Genomic DNA, 19,784 nt, shown 5'->3' with positions numbered 1-19,784 from the left:
GGAGGGCCAGGGAAGAGCTTCCCTTCCTCTCAGCACCGTTCAGGAGACCAGACCAGAAAGAAGGCTGCTGGGGAAAAGAAGCTGGACCTTGGTTGGGAGTAATGACAGCTTTGCCACAGGGGCTCTGCAAGTTAGACGTGAGACAATCAAGTTGACAATGTTACTAATTTTAGAGGCTAAAGCCACTGGAAACTCAGTGTACTCACTGAGGGATCAGATGTCAGCTTGCTATCATCACAAAGCAGATGTCCGTTGGGTCCTTTGAACCAGACCTTGGGTTCAACCACGGCCCATCCTTCTCTCGTAGAGTTCTCGCTGTTAGGTCTCGAAAGGCTCCTGACTGTGTCTGTTACTTTCGACTCGTCTTCCCAACTAACCCACACAGCCCACTAACAGCTTCCGTTACTCTTCACAGCCTTTTCTGAAGGGCACCGCCGCTCTGGGCACCACGCTTACGGCACGCCCGTCTCTAAGCCACGGCCCTGTGTCCCTCCTCCTGTCTGTTTACGATGAACAACAACTGGAGCAGTTTCTCAACCTCTTACGGCCCATGCTCCGTCAGCTTTTACTTCCCATAGCTTATTTCTATGAAAGCTGAGAGTTTCTTCTCACTCTCCAAACATAAAATTACATTACAGTTTCACTATGCTTTTCTCTTTTTTTTTTTATTCCCCTCCTCTTTCTCACCCCTCCCCTCACAGTGCACATGCTCGGCTGAGAATCACTATATTAGACATGGATGGTCAGGAGTCACTGTACTGTTTCTCCAGCCCATAAAATGCTCTTTTTCACACCCAGAAAACCCTGTCCTAAATGTCAAAATTTTATATCTGCCAGATCATAACAATCTCAGCTTCACAGAATGGCACTAAGGCCTTAAATTATATTGGTCAGAGTGCCTGTGTATTTATTTGATGAGGTGGAATCTACTTTATTACGTCAAAACTGCCAATGTGTATACCACTTAACTTTTTATTTTTACTTTATGAAAAACAAAACTAAACTAGTGTGGAAGGCAGCCTTCAGGATGGCCTCTGGTGATTCCTGCCTCCTGATGTCCACGCCCTCATGTAGTTTCCTCCTTTCGAGCATGGACTGAACGCAGCAGAAGTTATGGGGTGTCACTTTCAAGATCAAGTCATAAAAAGACTGCGGCTCCGGCCTCAGCGTTCTCTCACTGCCCCCTGGACTGCTTGCCCAGGGAGGCAGCCGCCCGGCTGGGAGGCAGCCGCGGTAGTGTGCCAGGGCCGTCATGACGAAGGGCCTTGGGCTGGGTGGCTTAAAGCGGACATGTATCTTCTCACAGTTCAAGAGACTAGATGCACAAGATGAAGGTGTTAGCAGGCTGGGTTCCTTCTGAGGTGTCTCTCCTTGGCTTGCAGTGGCCATCTCCTCCTTGTGTGCTCACAGGGTCTTCCCTCTGTGTAAGCCCCCTTGGTGTTGCTTCGTGTGTCCAAGTTTCCTCTTCCCATAAGAACATATTAAAGAGGGCCCATCCTAACAGCTTCCTTTTGACCAAATCACTTCTTTAAAGGCCCTATCTCCAAATGTAGTCATATTCCGAGGTTAAGACTTCAACAAATACCTGGGGAGGGGGGCACATGTCAGTCCACACAGCAGCCCTTTGGAGGGGCCCAAACGGAACGAGGCTGGTCAGCATCACCTGAGTGAGCCTGGAGGCAGGTCCTCCAGCTGTGCCTTCACATGAGATCACGCCCTCAGCTGGCAGCCCGACTACAGCCTCACGGGAGACCTTGAGCCAGCTGAGCGCGAACACCTCCCCCACGGAGGCTGCGATAATAAATGTTTGTTGTTTTCAGTCACTGTGGCTATTTGAACTTCGTTAATTGGGGTTAAGGTCAAATTTTTCTTTGTTCCAAACCTTACTGCAAATGAATCAGTGTACTTTTCTGCCAAAAAGAAAAAAAAGAGGAGGTCTTTGATGACTGATGATTAAGCGGGTTCAGGGAGTCACCTGATGATAAAAGACCATCGACAACATTTCCAGTTGCAACATCCCAAGTGGATTTCACAGCAACCACATGAAGAGGACGTAGCCACTCTTCTGATTCGGTGCCAAGCCGAGCGCCTGACACACAGCAGGCGTTCAGAAAAATGTCTGAATGAATGTGTTTCCATTTCATAGATGACAAAACTGAGCCTAGAGAAGCTAATAAACCTGCTCAAGATCACAGAGCAGCTAGGTGGTAGGTATGACACAGAGACTCCAATTCCAGGATTTTTTTCTACTGTACTATATTATCTTATATATTTGCTATTTGCATTTTTTTCCTTAAAGTTATGAATAATAATATGCTTAAATAACAATGAGGTTTTCAGTTAACCGACACTATTTTGCGTTTCCCCTGCATGGAGGCTGTGTTGGGATGAATGGAAAATAGAGATAAGCGAACAACTACATTCTGAAAACAGTCAATGAAGTGTGAGCACATACACCCTTGTTTGCTACTGAGTTTCATATAGGAGATTCGTACTTAAATCTTGCCTTCCTAACAGCCAGCGAGCAGTGGCTTTACACCTTTAGCTTACGAAAGGTGTGCACTGTGTGGCTTGCTTGTCCCCCCCGCCCCCATGGAGGCTTCTGGGTGAAGGAAGACCGAAGGCCCCTGAACACTAGGAAAAGTTGGCTGCAAAAACGGCGTGGATCTTCTGTGTGCTCTAGAAGTCTGAGGCATGGAAAGTACAGAAATAGTTAAGAAAATGCCCATAATTTATAGGGCACCAACACTACACAGCTGATTCTAACACTATCTAGAGACTTGCTTGGTTTATGTTGTCTTATGAAAACAGCAATACGTACTCATCGTTCATCTCACATTCACCTGCTCAACACCTACTCCATGCCCAGAGCTGTGAAAAGCACTGGTGATACAGAGGTGAATGTCATAATTCCTAATCCCTCTGGGAGTTCACAATCTATAAACCAACAAGTAAAATAAAATAATATATTTTAGCAAATAATATACTTAGGCAATTTTAGCCAAATGATATATTTAGCGAGGAGGAAGGCGAAGGGCCATGGAGGGGACGGCAGGAGACGGAAGTGGAGGCGATGACCAGATCCAGGGCGGAAGCAGCCAGGGCAGGAGCTGGCCGAGGGGAGATGGGGGAGTCCCACAGAGAGGAAGGGGAAACATCCGTGCAACAGCGCAGAACTTTGAGATGGTGTGGCACGTGGTTCAGAAGGACTGGGATTTAAAGGGATGTGTCGGGGGAGTGAGTGGTGGGAAGCACGGGGAGGGAAGAAAGCAGACCACGAAGGGTTCTGGCTACCCAGTTCAGGAGTCTGCACCTTTAAAGGGAGCTTCCGACAACTTTCAAGTGGGGAAGTGCCATAATTATAACTGTTTTTCCAAGATCACTTTAAGATCAGTGTGGAGGAAAAAAGCTGTTAAAACTGAGGGCAAAGAGATCATGTGGAAGACACTATAATAACTCAAACAACAAGTGATATGTGTCTGAACTAAGACAGTGAAAATGGATGAGTTTGGACATGAGATCTGAGAGGTATTTAGAGGGAAAAACCAACTGGGTATGTGGGGCGAGGGGACCAGCTGGAATGATTCTGAGGTTTCTGGCTTCCCCTCAGGTGAAGGTGAACAGGGACGGACCCCACGAGGACTGTGTCCCAGAGGACGAGCTAAGCGCTGGACGTGTGGGTTTGAGAGGGCCATGGGACGGTCAGGGGGGAGGGCTGGGGCAGCTGGGACACACAGCTCCAGGGAGGTCTCGGTTGGAGACGGGCTGCCGCATCCACCTGTCACCTGGCACATGGCAGCCCCAGAATTGCACAGTGCACAGCCAGTCTGTGGAGCCGTCTGCGACAGCCCTGACCACAGGCACAGGTCTGGAACTGTCAAATGCGGAGGGCAGCCAGGGAAGGTGGCCAAAGACCAGATTCTAGAGAATGAAAATTCACAAGGAAGCGAAGGAAAGCAGAGCGTCATAAGAGAGACTGGGAAGGATCCACCAGAGAGGGGAGGAGGGGGAAGCCAACACTGCCCCAAATATTAAAGACCGACACTTTATGAGGCTGACATTTCTCTAAACTGGGTGATTGATTAAACCAGCCTTATTTATTCCTTACAAGACTGATTATTAGCCATAGTTTTTCAGATGTTAGGATTGTCTGTCCAAGGTCACCTCAGAACTTAATTTTGTCTTCGATATTTATGCCAGGTGAGTCACTACTTTCTCCAGTACTGGAAGTGCCACCTTTGCCCGACCCTATTTTCACATTTCCACCTCACGCATCTCCTCTTCCACCCCGACCCAGTTTCACGTTTTATCTACAGCACGGCCTTGCACTCCTTGCCCTCTGCATCTTCTCAGGAGATGGGTGATTAGTGGTACACACTAACATTCCTCAAAGTATGAATCTGTAATCTTCTCACTCTGAAATCTGAACTTCTTCCTCGTATGCATGTTTATTCTGAGTTAAGGTTAGGGATCTTGTGATTTACTTGGTTTAGTCCTTGCGTGCACCTGACGGCGTGCTGGGCCTAGTGATCCATTCACAGGAGGTTCCTGCCACGCACCCGAGGCCCCGTGAGAATACGGAGCAGATCTGAAAGGTGGAAGCAGAGAACAGAAGTTCCAGCACACTTTCCTGGCTGGCGTAGCTCAGTGGATTGAGCATGGGCTGTGAACCAAAGTGTTGCAGGTTCGATTCCCAGTCAGGGCACATGCTTGGGTTGTAGGCCACGGCCCCCAGCAACCGCACATTGATGTTTCTCTCTCTCTCTCTTTCTCCCTCCCTTCCCTCTCTAAAGAAATAAATAAAATCTTAAAAAAAAAAAGTTCCGGCACACTTTTTTCACAACTCTCATTACAAGCCTGCGTTGGTCTGAAAAATTGCTCTGGCTCTTTCTTACATTTGGTTTTCACAACTAGATGTCACCTTGCCACATATAAAATTCTTTCTTTTTCCCCCGTGAATGTGTCACTGTACACTGAAGTTGGTGAACTCAGCATGGGACAGGATGCAGGTTTGTGGCGTTTGGGAGCTGAGCTTCATGCCTCACAGGGTAAAGGTATCAATCAGCATTGCCGAAAAAACAGTGCCAGGTTGTTACAGGGTGCAGCCAAGAGGGGGGACCCCAAATGGGCATTTGAAATGGGGTCCAGAACTCAAGGTGTCCAGGAGGGTTTAGGATGTTCTCCCCCCGCCCCCAGGTGTGGGTTGGGGGAAGGGACAAATGGAGCAGGGCCATTGAGAGCTGTTTTGCATAGCAACAGCCTTGCAGCTACCCTCTGGTGTGGTCATTTAACATATCTAGAACCTTTGACTGGTTACATTGATAGGTTAATTAGCTGTGGCCATGCTCTGAGCCAGGGGAATGGAAGTAACTTCCCCACCAAGATGTAACTGGGGGGGCAGGTTCCCCGAGTTACAGTGCCTGCGTGGGAACTTGGAAATGATTGGCTCCATGACATGGGGCCACACCTGTCCAGACTCATGATGGCAGCCCAGTAAAGCTGGAAGGATATGAGTTCTGGCATGTGAGGCTGAGTGTGGGAGGAGTCGGAAATGGGGCTGCAGAGGAAGACTGGCCCGGGATTTAAACCAAGACACGGCAGCCACTGAGGGAGACCTACGCGGCTTTGGCAGAGTGGAGACTCCTGCAGCCCTGTGAGAGAGAACCATGCGGATTTAGCAGAGAACCGCCACTCAGCTTTGGCAGAGTGGCAACCCCCCCGCCCCTTGCAGCCATTGAGGGAAGCACACGGTTTTGGCTGAGTGGGGACTCCCGTGGCCCTGGGAGAGAGGACCACGTGCCTTTGCCAGAGTGGGGACCCCCGCAGCTTTAGAAGGGGGAACCACCACCCGGCTTTAGCAGAGATCCCAATGACACAGCTGAGGGTGCCGGGAACCGAGGGAGGCCTACCAGCCGAGACGGATTACTGGGAAGAAATCAGGGGGCTGCCTGAGCCACGGACTTCTATTTCCTTTCCTGAGATACAATAACCCAGACTGGGCAAAGGGGGAAGGAAGGACTGTGTATGTTTGTAGGTGTTTTAAGGGACTTTGGGATTTTGATGAAGACATTAGGTCACTATGTTAAGTTTGTATAGCATCAAATAAACATTTCCTTTCCTTTTCACGAATCTCTGGCATTGAGAGACGTCTTTGCTAGGGCGGCAGACATAACGGACCTGGGGGTTTCTTTCAGTAATAGTACATCGTCCCAGGCCCCCCTTGTTGTTCTGTAACAAGGTCAGATAAATCTGAGAGACGCTGAGTCAAAACAAGTTTCTCTGCTGAAAGACTCCTCAGAGCCTTCACTATACTAATACACGACTCTGGGAAATAGCACAGAGTAAACAGCACTTCTCAAAGTTATCTGACTGCGACAACCGGCATCCTACAGAACACGCTATGGGAAGCACTACCCTAATTTCACAGGTGGGGGCCCTGAGCCCACAGAGATCTGGTGAGTTGCCCACAATCGTACAGACATCAACGAAGCCGAGATGTGAGCCCATCCCCGAGGCTTTCAAACTGGGCCCTCTTTTCATCACGCCGCTCTGTGGGTGCGCTGCCGACTGTTCATCTAAACCTTTCAAGAAGGGCAGCGCACGAACGCGACACTGCTGACCCAGAGATTCTGACTTCCAAGACTCAGAGATTCTCTTCTTCTGCGGCAATGACAAGATGATCTCTCTGGGAGCCTGTCAGCTGCTCAGTAGCCATGAAAGCCGTGGTGGGGATTGGGGGGGGGGGGCCCGGAGGAGGAGCTCCCTGGGATGCCTTAGGATGCTTAAAAGGAAAATGGATTTGTGCCGAGGATCATTCCTGGAACAAATGTGAAACCAAATACTTGGTATCACAATCCGGCCCCCACCCTTTCTGAAAGGGAAATGAAATAGCAGGATTAACCTGCTCTTGGTCAGGTCAGGCTTTGTTTCTTTCCAAAATCCCATGACCGGGGCAGACTCCATTTCCTGCCACTCCCCTTCCTGCGGCCTGGAGGGGAGAGCCCCGGAGGGGAGGGGCGGGGCGGGCGAAGAGGCTTTCCTGAGGCTCTGGGAGCACGGGGAGCTGGGAGTGCCCGCCCAGCCTGCAGGACAGGGAGGCCCCTCCAGGCCTAAACCGCGCTTTCACCTCCAGTACCCAGCGGGATTTCTCCCTCCACCGGCCAGTTCTTTTGTAAATGTAATGAACGTCTGAGGACGCTGACAAACGCATCCATCTGGGGAGAGGGAGAAATTAGACTTAGTTTAATTCTAAGCCCTCTGGAAAAGAGTACTTAAAAGATTTGAAGTGCCTCACTTTTTTGGGGGGGGGCATAAAATCCCGGATTTGTGAAAGAGATGGATGAATGTTTAAGTAAACTGTAGCATCTTGACCAGGTAATGACAGAGCAAAGCAGAAACAGTGTATAATCTATATAATCATCACAAAGTCAGCTGTTCCGTGCCTTAAAGGGATTTAATAACTCAAGTGTCGGCGCATGAACTCTTTCGTGAGAGCCAAGAAGGACCAGAGGTTTCTCACTGTCTGCACTCAGCAATGAGATGCTGCTCTCCTTCAGGACCGGGCGGCTAGGCCGGGGTCTGGAGCCGGAGGGCGGGGGGGGCGGGGGGGGCGGGGGGCGCGGGGCGGGGGGGGCACAGCCAGCAGCAGTTACAGTGCCTTCTTTGAAGGCCAGGCTCCACAGGAAAGTGTAATTAGCCAAAAGCAGATCTCTGCTGCTCCCGGTAATGAATAAGAGCATCCTGGCAGGCCACGGACTGGGTCACTCGAGGTGTCTCTAAGAGTCACCTTTCAAAGTCCAAACCACTTGTTGAATCGTATCAGGAGCGGGCAGCAGGACAGTGCAAGGGGCGGGGAGCCTGCAGGGGCACAAGGGCAGGGATTAACGGTGGGAGAGGAGCAATCCGCGGCACAGGCAGCCCCACTCGCAGCTGCTCGGTCCTGGATTTGGAGCCCGAGGTGAGGCTTAAGGCTCTGAAACTATAGTCGGGGTCCTCCTTGCTCTGTGCTGACTGAAGCAACTGAAATACCCTGGAGCCTGACACCTTCAGGGACCAACGGGGAGAAAAACAAGCGAAGCCAGGCCTGGGGACAGCTGCTTCCCCCAGGCACACCGCCTTACTTGGAAGTGTCAAAACTAGAGGCAAAGTTGGGCCCCCCGCAACTCTCCGCCTGGGCCCTTGCAGCCCACCCAGCACAAAGGAGGCAGTCAGATATTGGCTGAATTAATGTACAGGAGGCACTAAATAAGTATTCATTAAAGAATTTGGCTCTCTAAGAAGTAAATATAATTTGACTGCTTAACACTGAGGCTTTTTATTTTTTACTTTTTTAAGATACCAACTAATGACTTCTCTGAGGTTTGAGACGTATATCACATACTAATATAGTTCACCTATGCTACGTGGCTGGCTCAGCGGTGTGTTCAGAGTTGTGTTACCATCCCCACAATCTAGTCCTAGAACATCCTCATTACCCCAGCCCCCCAAAACCCCTACACCTATTAGCAGTCACTCCCCATTACCCCTCCTCCTGGGCTGGTGCCAGCCAAGACTGACCTGTTTTTGCACGTGGGGACTGCCCATTCCAGACATTCGCATAAGTAGGGCCATATGACGTGTGGTCTCCTGTGACCAGCTTCAGTCACATCACATTTTCAAGCTTCGTCCGTACTGTAGCAGGCATCGATACTTCATTATTTTTTATGGCTGAATAATATTCCATTGTATGGATACATCGTATTTTGTTTATCTATTCATTATCTATCATAGGTATTTAGGTTATTTTCACAGTTTGGCTACTGAGTAATGCTGCTATAAACATTCAGGTACAGCTTTTACATAAACATGTTCTGATTTTTCCTGAATGTATATACATTTAGGAGTACAATTGCTGGGTCGTGTGGTAACTCCATGTTTAACTGTTTAAAAACCGCTGAATCTTTTTCCAAATCGGTTGCACCATCTTACAGTCCTGCCAGCCAGGCACTGGAGTTCCAATTTCTCCATACCCTCACCGACACTTGTTACTACTTGTCTTTCGATCACAGCCACTTCGTGGGCGTTCCGTGGCATCTCGCCGTGCTTCTGCATTTCCCTAATGCCCACTGATACATTTTCCAGGTGCTCATTGGCCATTTGTATATCTTCTTTGGAGAAATAGGTATTCAAACTCTTTGCTCATTTTAAAATTGAGGTTTCTGTCTTATATTGTTTTCCTTTTCATAAACTTTTCTCTTTACCATTGAGCTTTAAGAGATCTGTGTAAATTCTGGGTATACGTGCCTTGCCAGATATTTTTATGTTTTGTAAATATTTTCTTCCATTCCATTGCCTTTTCACTTTCTTGATGGTCCCTTTGGAGCACATAATTTTTAAATTTTAATGAAGTCCACCCTATTTAACTTCTGTTGTTGCTTGTGCATTTTGGTGTCATGTCCAACACATAAAGATTCACTCCTATGTTTTGCTTTAGGAATTTTATAGTGTAGGCCCTACGTTTAGATATTTTGTCAACTTTAGGTCTATTTTTGTGTGCAGCGTGAGGCAGGGGTGTCTAACTTCATTCTTTTGCATATGGGTAACCGATTGTTCCTGCACTACCAGTCCCTTCAACCACGAGTTGAAAAGACTATTCTTTCCTCATGAGTAGTCTTGGCATCTTCGCTGAACAGCAATTGGCCACACATGTATGGATTTATTTCTGGACTCTCAATTTGATACATTGTTAGTTTCAAATGCTGTTTAAAATTCTCGGACTCACTACTACCAGGCTCCAGTTTTATTCTTTTTGGAGAATCTCAGCAAAGACCTGAGTACAAGGGAGCTTTTCTTTAAATGAAACAGGGGTCACTAATAGCCTCTCTCATTTTTTAAAGCAGCTGTACTGTGAGCAAAGTCTTAGCAAGACACATATGTAGACAGAATTGGTATTGTAATGAAATTAAACTTACAGCAAAGTGCATCTGGATAATTTGAATATACACAATCATACTGCTACAGGATAATGAAGAACAAACAGTAATAACTCATGTAAATGAATGTGGTACATCACATATTTATATTAGAGCAAATTTATCATTTTAACTATTAAACACATTTAGAGGTTCTTTTTTTCTGTGGCTCATTTTTCCTATCTTCCTCACTGGTAAGGAAGGACCTCTCTTCCTGGAAAATGGGGACTCTCATATTTCTGAAACCTCCGTCCGGCAGGTTACCCACCCCTACGTGGTAAGTGCCAGGTCTGGCAAACGAGGGGCAAGCACTTCCATCGGCAGCAGTCAAGAAGCCGGCAGAGAGGGGCTGCAGAAAGGTGATGGACCCTATCCAACAGAGGGGGGATTCTGGAAAGAAAACATGTCGTAACAGAAACCGATAGATGCTTCTCAACACTCATTTCCCCCTTCCTGCCGGAGTCGCACGGAGGGGCAGTGTGCCCAGCCAAAGGACCGCCTCTCCAGACTCGCTCGTTGCTAGGGAGAAGCAGGCCCGGGAGCCGGGGGAGGTCAGTAATGAATTAGTTGGAACTGCCAGGCTTCCAAAAAAGCTTTTCGCAAAAGCGGACAGATTTAGCAGGCATCTGTCTCTGCCCTTCCTCCCCAACCCCCTTCTTGCCTGGAACAAGGACACGATGGCAGTAGGAGCTGGAGCCACCTTATGACCGAGAAGTTGAAAGCCAGTGCCTTAGGGTTAGCAGAGCAGAAGAGAGGAGCCTGGCTCCTCAGTTATATCCCTGAAGAGCTGCCCTATCCCTGGACTTCCTGCCTCCAAACTTCTTGATGTATAAGAAAAATAAATCCTTTACTCACGTAAGCCACTGATCTTTTGAGTTTCTGTTACCTGCAGAAAACGTTCTCCTAACCAATGCAGGGGTGATTCCCAAGCCCTCCTACCTCCCACCTTCAGCTCCACCCTCCATGGCAGAGGCTCCGCCCCCACCTAAGTCCCCACCTAAGTTCCCGCTGCGGTTCCGGTTCCGAGGTGCGGGACAGATGATCACTGCCCACCCCCACCCTCCCTCCATGGGAACGGAGGCAACAGGCCGACCTTGATCTCGATCCTCCCCCTTGTCGGGTCTGACTCCATCCGAAAGAGGGCAAGTTAAATGGCTGGATTAAAGGCAAACCAGCCTCCCCTGCCCGTGTCCCCACACCTTCAGGAAACCCCTGAGAGTGATCAGAGACAATCGCCAGACACTTCCGGGCCGGGGGGCGTCCAGTCAGGAGAGCCTGGTCACCAGCCACTTGGCTCCATTAAGAAAGATTGCAGGGAAACACAATCACCTTGAGTGGACAGGGGTTTTGATATGACACAGACCAGTGGGTTCCAGAATAAAGCCGCCTGGACTTGAACTTCAGCTCCACTACTGCTGTGTGGCTTGGACAAATTACTTAACTTCTCTCAGCCTTAGTTCCCTCACATGCTAAACAGAGACAACAGAGCTGCTTACTTTTGCAGGGTTCAAGAAGATAAAATGTGACAAAAATACAACGCTTAGCACAGTGCCTGGTATACAGCAAGTGCTCCATGAAATGATGACTACTGTTATTCCACAGTGGCTCAGAGCAACGGCTTTGAAGTCAAATCTGGGTTCGCACCTGCCTTCACCACCTGTCAGTTATGTGACCTCCGGCTGCTTCCTAGACTCTGCACCTTCACTTCTCTTCCCTAAATGAGGGAGATAACTCACTCAATCACAAATTCCTATGGCAGGCCTGCTCCACACCAGGTTTTATGCTCAACCCTGGGCATATGCAGGTGAATAACACAGACACAGTCTCTGTCTCCGTCTTGTGAGGGAGACAGACACCAATGCACAATCACAAGGAACCGCAACAACTGCCACAGAGGACAGGGGTACAGGTGTCGGTGCAAGGCGAACAAACCCTAATCAGAGAAGCCAGAGCAAGGACATGCACTGGAGGGCAGGCAGGGGAAGAGCATTCCAGAGGGAACGGAGTCTGCAAAGGCTCTGGGGATGGACGGACTGTGGGGAGTTCAGAGAAGGCCAGACTGGTTAGTGTGGAGACAGCATGGGGGGACGGTGGTGGGAGGGTAAGAATGTAGGGTGCACAGGCGACATAAGACCTTTTGTCTCGTTTTACCTCCATCTTAAGAACAATGGTAAGCTTTTATGAAGGGCTTTAAGTGGTATGTGTATGTGCATGTCAGATAGAGTCAGCCTGCATTTTGAAAAGCTCACTCCGCAATCATGTAGAGAATGGAAAGAAGGAAGACCAGAGGTGGTAAGGGCGGATGCTTTAAGAAGCTAGTATAGCCTTGGCTGGTGCGGCTCAGTGATTGGGTGCCAGCCTTCGAACCAAAGGGTCGCTGGTTTGATTCCCAGTCACGGCACATGCCTGGATTTTGGGCCAGGTCCCCAGTGGGGGGCACATGAGAGGCAACCACACATTGATGTTTCTCTTTCTCTCTGTCTCCTTCCCTTCCCCTCTGTCTATAAATAAATAAATAAATAAATAAATAAATAAATAAATAAAATCTTAAAAAAAAAAAAGGAAGCTAGTATAGCAGGTCCAAGTGAGACTATTCGGTGACTTGAGCTTGTTGGAAAATATAACCTAGGGGTCAAACTACAGAGTTAAATCAATAATTATGAACTTTGGGGTGAAGCTGAGGATCTTTCCCAAAAAGGTACCAACGCAGCACACCTGATGCTCTGTGCAATTTCAGGGGACTCACAGAACAGCTAAAGCTGCCACCAAGGGCCCCAGCCCCACCAAGGTGGAGCCCCCTGAACCGGGGAAGAAGGCTTGATGAACACCGGATGTGCCGGGAGCCCTCTGTGCGCCCAGCGCCGCTCTTCCGAAGGCTGTACCCCGCTCCTCAGAACCCTGGTCCCTGCCCTCGCATCTCCCTGTGCCCACACCGAGTGTCCTGAGCCTGAGCGGGCGATGACAAGAGATGAGTCAGATTTCCTAGTCCCAGGAGCAGGAGCTGCCTGATGACCAACAAAACAAGGAAATGGTCTTTGTCCCTTTCATCCGGGAGATTTTTATTAAAACTCCATCTCTTTTCTTTCTTTTCTTAAAAAATGATTTTATTTATTTATTTTTAGAGAAAAAAGGAGGGGGGAGAAAGCAAGAAAAACACCAATCAGTTGCCTCTGGCATGCCCCCTACTGGGGACCTGGCCTGCCACCCGGTCATGTGCTCTGACCCGGAATTGAACTGGTGACCTTTCGGCTTGCAGGCCAGCCCTCAGTCCACTGAACCACACCAGCCGGGGCTCCATGTCTTCTCTTATTCAAATGACTAATCGGTTCAAGAAGGAAGTAGATGAAAACAGTGAGTTATGCTCTTTTCATCCTATCTTCTAGAATTCTTATAAACTGTTAGGTATTTAATAGTGGGTGTTGCTATATGGCACTGAATTTGAAATGAGTAAGTAGGGAAGATACGAGGTAAGGTTGAAAGAATTTCAGTTTTGTTTCTGAGAACACTAGGTTAAGCATTTTATGTAAAGCCAGGATAAAAGAAGAAACAGACTATAATCCACAAAAATTTTGTGTGTTATGTCTTCTTTTCTTTAGGGCTGATAGTAGAAAGTAATGATGCATGCTGGGTGTTGTCAGGGATTTGAGAAACACACAGAATGCAATCCTGCCTTCAAGGAGGAGTGTATGGTCTTGTTGGAGAGACAGTTCCTCCAAGAAGTAAGGAGTGGGAAAACATGGTGAAATACAACACTGTGATAACCTTTGAGGTAGACATTGTAATGTTCTAGGGATTGAAAAAGTGGCAAGATAAATGTAATTATAAAAATAAGGATAACTGCAGGAGACAAAACTTAGACAATATGAAGGATTTGCATATGTGGATAGGTGTTGGCAAGAGAATATAATTTACCATTCGTCTGTTCCATCAGAACTTTTCTTTTTTCTTTTTTTATGACTTTTCTTTTCATCATTGTTCAAGTACAGTTTTCTGCCTTTTACTCCCATTCCAGCCCACCCACCCGTCCCTCCCCACCTCCCTCCCATTACACCCCCCCTAGTTTTTGTCCATGTGTCCTTTATATTTCTTAAGTCCCTGCTATGCTGGGCACTGTGCTGGGCCCAGGGGTTTCAGAGGCACATGAGTCTTCCAGGGAACTACAGCCCAGTGAGGGCACAGCCAGGTACTCTCTAGAGCAGGGGTGTCAAACTCATTTTCACTGGGGCCACATCAGCCTCTAGGTTGCCTTCAAAGGGCCGAATACAATTTCAGGACTGTATACATGTAACTACTCCTTCACAGTTAAGCGAGAGCTCCGAGAGCTCTGAGAGCTCTGCACTGCCGCAGGGTAGAAACAAGGTGCCGGAGGGATAAAACAAGGTGGAGGGCGGGATTCAGCCCGAGGGCCTTGTGTTTGCCACCTGTGTTCTAAAGGTACTACAGGGTCATAAATGCCAGAGTAGATGAGTCAATCACCTGTTCCAATCAGAGGTGGAACTCAATCAGAGTTCCACCTGAGCAGAGTCAGAAGCATCTAAATTGGCCTGGGGGTGGGAATGCAGCTAGGCTGGAAGGAGAAAAGGAGGACAAATGGCATTAGCAGTTTGGGGAAGGAAGGGAGCAAGAGGAGGCAGCTGGTGCCTGGGCAGAGAAAATGGTATGTAAGTAAAGGAACAGAGGACAAACGTGCCATCTGATGGGGCGGGAGCAGGGCTTGGCTTCCAGTTTTCACAAGCCTGCTTTCCAAAGTGTATAGATGCACCTTCAACCAGTAACATAAAGGACTAAGCATCTGGGTCCTCACCTAGGGCCACAACTAGTTCTGGTCAAGCAGTCAACTGGCAGAAGTTATATTTAAGGTTGTCTAAGACACGTGTAATTCATCCACTCCTCTAACAGGGGTGTCTAACTCGTGGCCCACAGGCTGCACACGGCCCAGGGTGGCTAAGAATGCAGCCCAACACAAAATCGTAAATTCACTTAAAACCTTTTTTGTGCTCATCAGTTTTGTTAATGTTTGTGTATTTAAGGTGTGGCGCAAGACAGCTCTTCTTCCAGTGTGGCCCAGAGACACCAAAAGGTCGGACACGCCTGCAGTCTTGCCCTCAGGTTACACGGGCCCCTAAGACTCAGACTCCGTGTGTCCTGTCCCTCACGGAACCGCCCTCGCTGACTTGCACGGAAATGCTGTTCTGCCTTTGCATGGGTTGTGCCGAGAAGCGGCCCTGTGAAACCAACCCACCGCTGTGTTAGCTTGTGGGCACTATTACCTCATTCAGTGTCCTCCATATAAAGCATGTAAAATACTTCTTACAGAGGAAGAGCTGGGAAAAAACTTAATTTTCTTCCAGATTATTTCTTTTGAAAATAACAACTATATACTTTGATTTATCATGCTTTCCTTTTGTCCTGCCTATTAGGAGACTTACAACCAAATTTAAACTCAATTATAGTAATTTTACTTGGCCTATTTGAAAAATTTGAAATATCTTGGTTTTGGCCTTGATTTTCTCTTTATATTTTATTATTTTATTGAGCGTGGCTTTATAGTGTAAGATTTATGTGAGCTACAATCCCACCTGGAGAAAACTGCCAGAAATGCATGAGTTGGCAGTCTGGAACCACATAACCAAGCCACACTAGCAGCAGCCTGGCACGTCCAGAAGAAAGGAGCCTTCCTTTAGCTTTGCACACCAGGGGCACCTCATTAGATGGATGACTGCGAAGTATTCTGATTCTGTCTTTTCAAAGCTGAATGCAAGCAGCGGAAGACAGAAACAGTCCCACAGAGAGGGGCTGAGTTGTGTGTACGCAGAGCTGTTAACACGGAGAAGGGTGGAAGCTCAGGAGCCCGTCCGGCCGTGGGCAGGGGCTAACAGACCTGCTGATCAGCCCCCGGCGCTGCCAGTGATCCCAGGCAAGGCGGTGGGTTTTCCTGAGGTCTGGTTCTTGAGGCCGTTCCTCCCCGAGTTCACGTAAGATGACTTTGTTAAACCGAGCTAACACTCGGGCATCTCTCCTGATAACAAAAGCTATTTGGGGCAACTCAAATTCTCTACATAAAAAGAGGAGGGTAAGTATATGTAACACATGCATAATAGTGATTTATATTTGAGAATACTGGAAGGATGAATAAATATAAAATAGAAGGCCTGAGAGGAGTCATATTTCTAAAATAGAGTTGCGGTTTAAAAAATTTCATGTTCCCGTATCTGGTTAAAAACTATGAACAGTTCATTACCTAATAAATTTTACAGCTCGGCCATAAGAAGGTGAAAAGCTTTTGTTAAATTCCAAAATATCTTCACCTGGGCTTGTCACATGTCTTCACTTCTGCAGGGAGCACATTAGAAGTGAAAGGAAGGGCGGGGGGAACCCCTCCAAGTCACCTTTCGGTCCAACGGGTCCAAAAGCGAGCGCTTCCTCCTAACAACAGACCAACAAGCATCACCAGCACAGCAACTTCTAACCAGCTCTTTTTCTTCACCTCATCGTCTTACAACCAGGTTGGCTCTCCGAATCCGATCTCCGTTTTGTCCTGGGGGTGCCTGCTACGTGTTATTGATGCAGCCAAAGGGACACCCCACACAGCCAAGCTGTTCCTCTCCGATGTCAGAGAGCTGGTTAGCCGGGATTTAGGTTTCAAGGGAAGAGGGCTCCCTGATGCCTGTGGCAGGCCCTGAATGGAGATACGTGTGTGTCTGAAAGACGAGGTCAACAAAGTGTAACAGGCTGCTGTTTTTTTTGTTTGTTTGTTTTTTTAAGATTTTATTTATTTATTTTAGAGAGGGAAGGGAGGGAGATAGAGAGAGAGAGAGAGAGAGAGAAACATCAATGTGCGGTTGCTGGGGGTTATGGCCTGCAACCCAGGAATGTACCCTGGCTGGGAATCGAACCTGGGACACTTTGGTTCCCAGCCCGCGCTCAATCCACTGAGCTACGCCAGCCAGGGCTAGGCTGCTGTTTTATGTTGACCAGTGATGCTCTTCACTCTGGCAACTTAAGAGAACCTGAGCCTTTTTTCCTGTCTGATCATAATTAGAAAGAATGAAGGGTGAATATCAAAGCCAATCGTGTCAACAGGGCAACACACGCAAAGCCACTTCTCTCCATGCCCTGCAGTTCCACGCCCACGCTCTTTGGGTCCCGGTTCAAATTCCACAGACCAGGCAAGTGGAGATGTAAATATTTCCATGTGCAACACTTGCTTTTTCCAAAGACAGGCATGGCTTAGCCTGTCGCTTTCTTTCTTCAGAACTTTCAGGAGCAATTATGGCCTGAGGATGGAAGGACGGCAAAGCGAAGTTTGTGCCCGTAACAAGCACCTCGCTGAAATGTTAGCAGCAACATGGGATGGAGAGCCACAGAGGACAGAGGGTAACTTGCAGTGATAAGACTCACAGCGCAAGGCAACGCTCTGCTGGTTACTTGCCCAGTTCAGGACTACAAGAGAACACAGGATCTTTCCCACCCAAAGCAAATGGAAATGACACAGGACAGGACACATCTGATACAAGAAGCAGTGGTAGGTACAACTCTGACAACCTAGGCAGCCAGGAATCTCGTCCAGGAGGTGTGTAAGCTTCTGTAACAGAGAGGTAATCTGAGACCAGGGCACGGCACTTCCCTGCCTCTATAACAAAGCCGTAATTGTTAACAATGGAAGAACCACCACTCCTCTCTTGGGACTTTGCCAGCTCAGCAAGAGACAACCTCAATTTTCAGATGTTATCTTTCTCAGTAGTCCATTTCAGAAACAGAGTTCCCTGGTTTTCTTTAAGGCAAATGAACCCCCTTTGGGTGGGTTCTTAGAAGTACCCCCCAAACCCTCCTAAGCTGAAAGCCCGTTGTTTCCTCGCCCACTCCCAACCAGGTTGTTCAGCTGTGCCAGTGTTGTTTCTGAAGGCAGGAATGGTTACTAAATGAAGGAGCCCTCAGGACAGGAAAGCATGAAATTTCAATGGCTGGCGGCCAGGCGGCTCTGCCATGCAGAGAGATCCACAGCCTCCTTGTGTGGCTGCAGCCAGGTCGAGGCTGGCAACACACATGCCGGTAAAATGTCACCGGTGTGACACAGCCCACGGTGAAGGAAGCACCGCGCGGTTGCGGAGAACTAGGTGATGCAGGCCCAACTGACTCAGATTTCTTCCTGGGTCCTTAGGCTGCAAGTTAAAGCCATTCTTCCCATGGATGTCTGTTCTAAGAACTTACATGCTGGGTGCAGTATGGTGAAGTCGGTGTGGCCGCAGGAGAGGAGAACGAGACTGGGCAGGGAGAATGGCTTCCAGTGTGGTCCAGGCCAGGGCCTCATTTGGGGTTTCCTTGGGAGGAGCGAGGCAGGAGAGGGTACACAGCCCGGGACTGGCTGGTGTGATGAACTCTGGTGGGCTCTGGGCTACAGGCCTCTGGGTGCCTGGTAGCTGGCCCTGGAGGGATTTAGGGCCAGGGAAGTTTTGGCTTACCTTGTGAGAGTTCTTAAGGAGGTGTTTGGGGATATAAAGTTGGGAATTAGGTGGCTTGCATATGAAAGGCATGCTCCTGGGCAAGCTGTTATTGTCTCTAGAAACTGGCTAGCTAGCCCTGGGTGGGGCAGGCTCCCTGGGCCTGTAAGCCCACCCCCTGCCCCCACCCCACAAATGCCAAAGCATCAAAAATATAGACAGTAGAACTGGCTCTGTGATGCACAGATGCCAAACAGACAATACAGAATCTAAGAAGAAAAAGAACAGTGCATGTATTGAAACAACACTGGCCAGGGGCAGCTCACGAGGGGTCTGAGATAGGCTGTGTTCCCAGCGTCCTTCAGTGCAGCTCCCTCTGTTCTCTGGTAAGGACACCTGATGTGTTCTCGGCCTTACTCAACAAGCTGCGGACACACTTGGAATCTTCTACTCTAACTGGACTGCCTCCCTAAACCCACACATAAGGAGCTTTAGGGCTCGGTATAGCTGTTCATTTCTAACTGTGAAGGAAGGGGCCTCTGCAGTGGTGCCTTCTGCAATGTGGTTCCGCCTACAGTGCTCTCACACGCACTCAGGGGATGGGCCGTGGACTCCGGGGTTCTGCCTCCTCACTTTGCAAACCACCTCACTGCCCTGCTCAAGGACAGGCAGCCCACTGCCGCTGCCATCTGCCAGGCTGGTGGGTTTTACCGCTGGCACCTCCTGGCACTTTGCTATGCCATGGGAGGCTGGACTTCTGAGGCCCTCGGACCCACGCTGTCCTTTCAGTCCATACACAGCCGGCATGTGGGCTCTCCCCTTCGGCTAATTTCAAAGTGCAGCATCACCCACCCCCAGCGTACACACACAGCTCAGGCTCAGCGGGGCTGTGCTTGCAACAGAGATTTAAGTGTTGAAGGGTAGGCTCCTTCCCGAGGCTTCTCTGCTGACGACCTGTTTGGCCGTGTAAGGTTCTGAGCAGACTGTAAGGGATACTAATGAAACAGGTTCAAGGAAAGTGATATCACAACTCTGGCAGGCCCAAGGCCCACAGTCCTGGGAATGGATGGACATTAGTTCTTCTTGGCAGGCCACTGGTTTGGTTTGGAGCTGGATGTCATATTCATTCTTCTGGCTGCCAGTCTCCTGAAGGAAATACGGACCTTCTCATTTCAGTTTTTCTGTATTTTATTAATTTTATCATTATTGAATAGGCTGCTTACTATCAGAATTAGAGCACCATTAGCTAAGTATTACCAACAGAATTCTGGTTGTTTTCAGTTTCTCTGGTACACTTTGGTAGATGATCAGGCCGTGGACTTGGTGCTCCTTCCCTTCCCTTCCCTCCTCTCGTTCCTTCTTGGAAAGAGTTTAGACGGGCCAGGAAAAGATA

General features: G+C 48.6%; 1 protein-coding gene across 8 annotated transcripts in view; it reads right to left on the bottom strand.

Annotated features, from left to right (window-relative positions):
• The window catches only part of TTLL5 (tubulin tyrosine ligase like 5), a 252,183-nt gene that overhangs the window by 14,177 nt on the left and 218,222 nt on the right, over positions 1–19,784 (bottom strand). The window lies entirely within an intron of this gene.

The sequence above is a fragment of the Phyllostomus hastatus genome, unplaced genomic scaffold (genome assembly GCF_019186645.2).
Source record: "Phyllostomus hastatus isolate PE091 unplaced genomic scaffold, TTU_PhHast_1.1 phas_scaffold_501, whole genome shotgun sequence".
Classification (NCBI taxonomy): Eukaryota; Metazoa; Chordata; class Mammalia; order Chiroptera; family Phyllostomidae; genus Phyllostomus; species Phyllostomus hastatus.
Note: the sequence above shows the minus strand (reverse complement) of the source record. Positions and strands in the feature narration are given on the sequence as shown.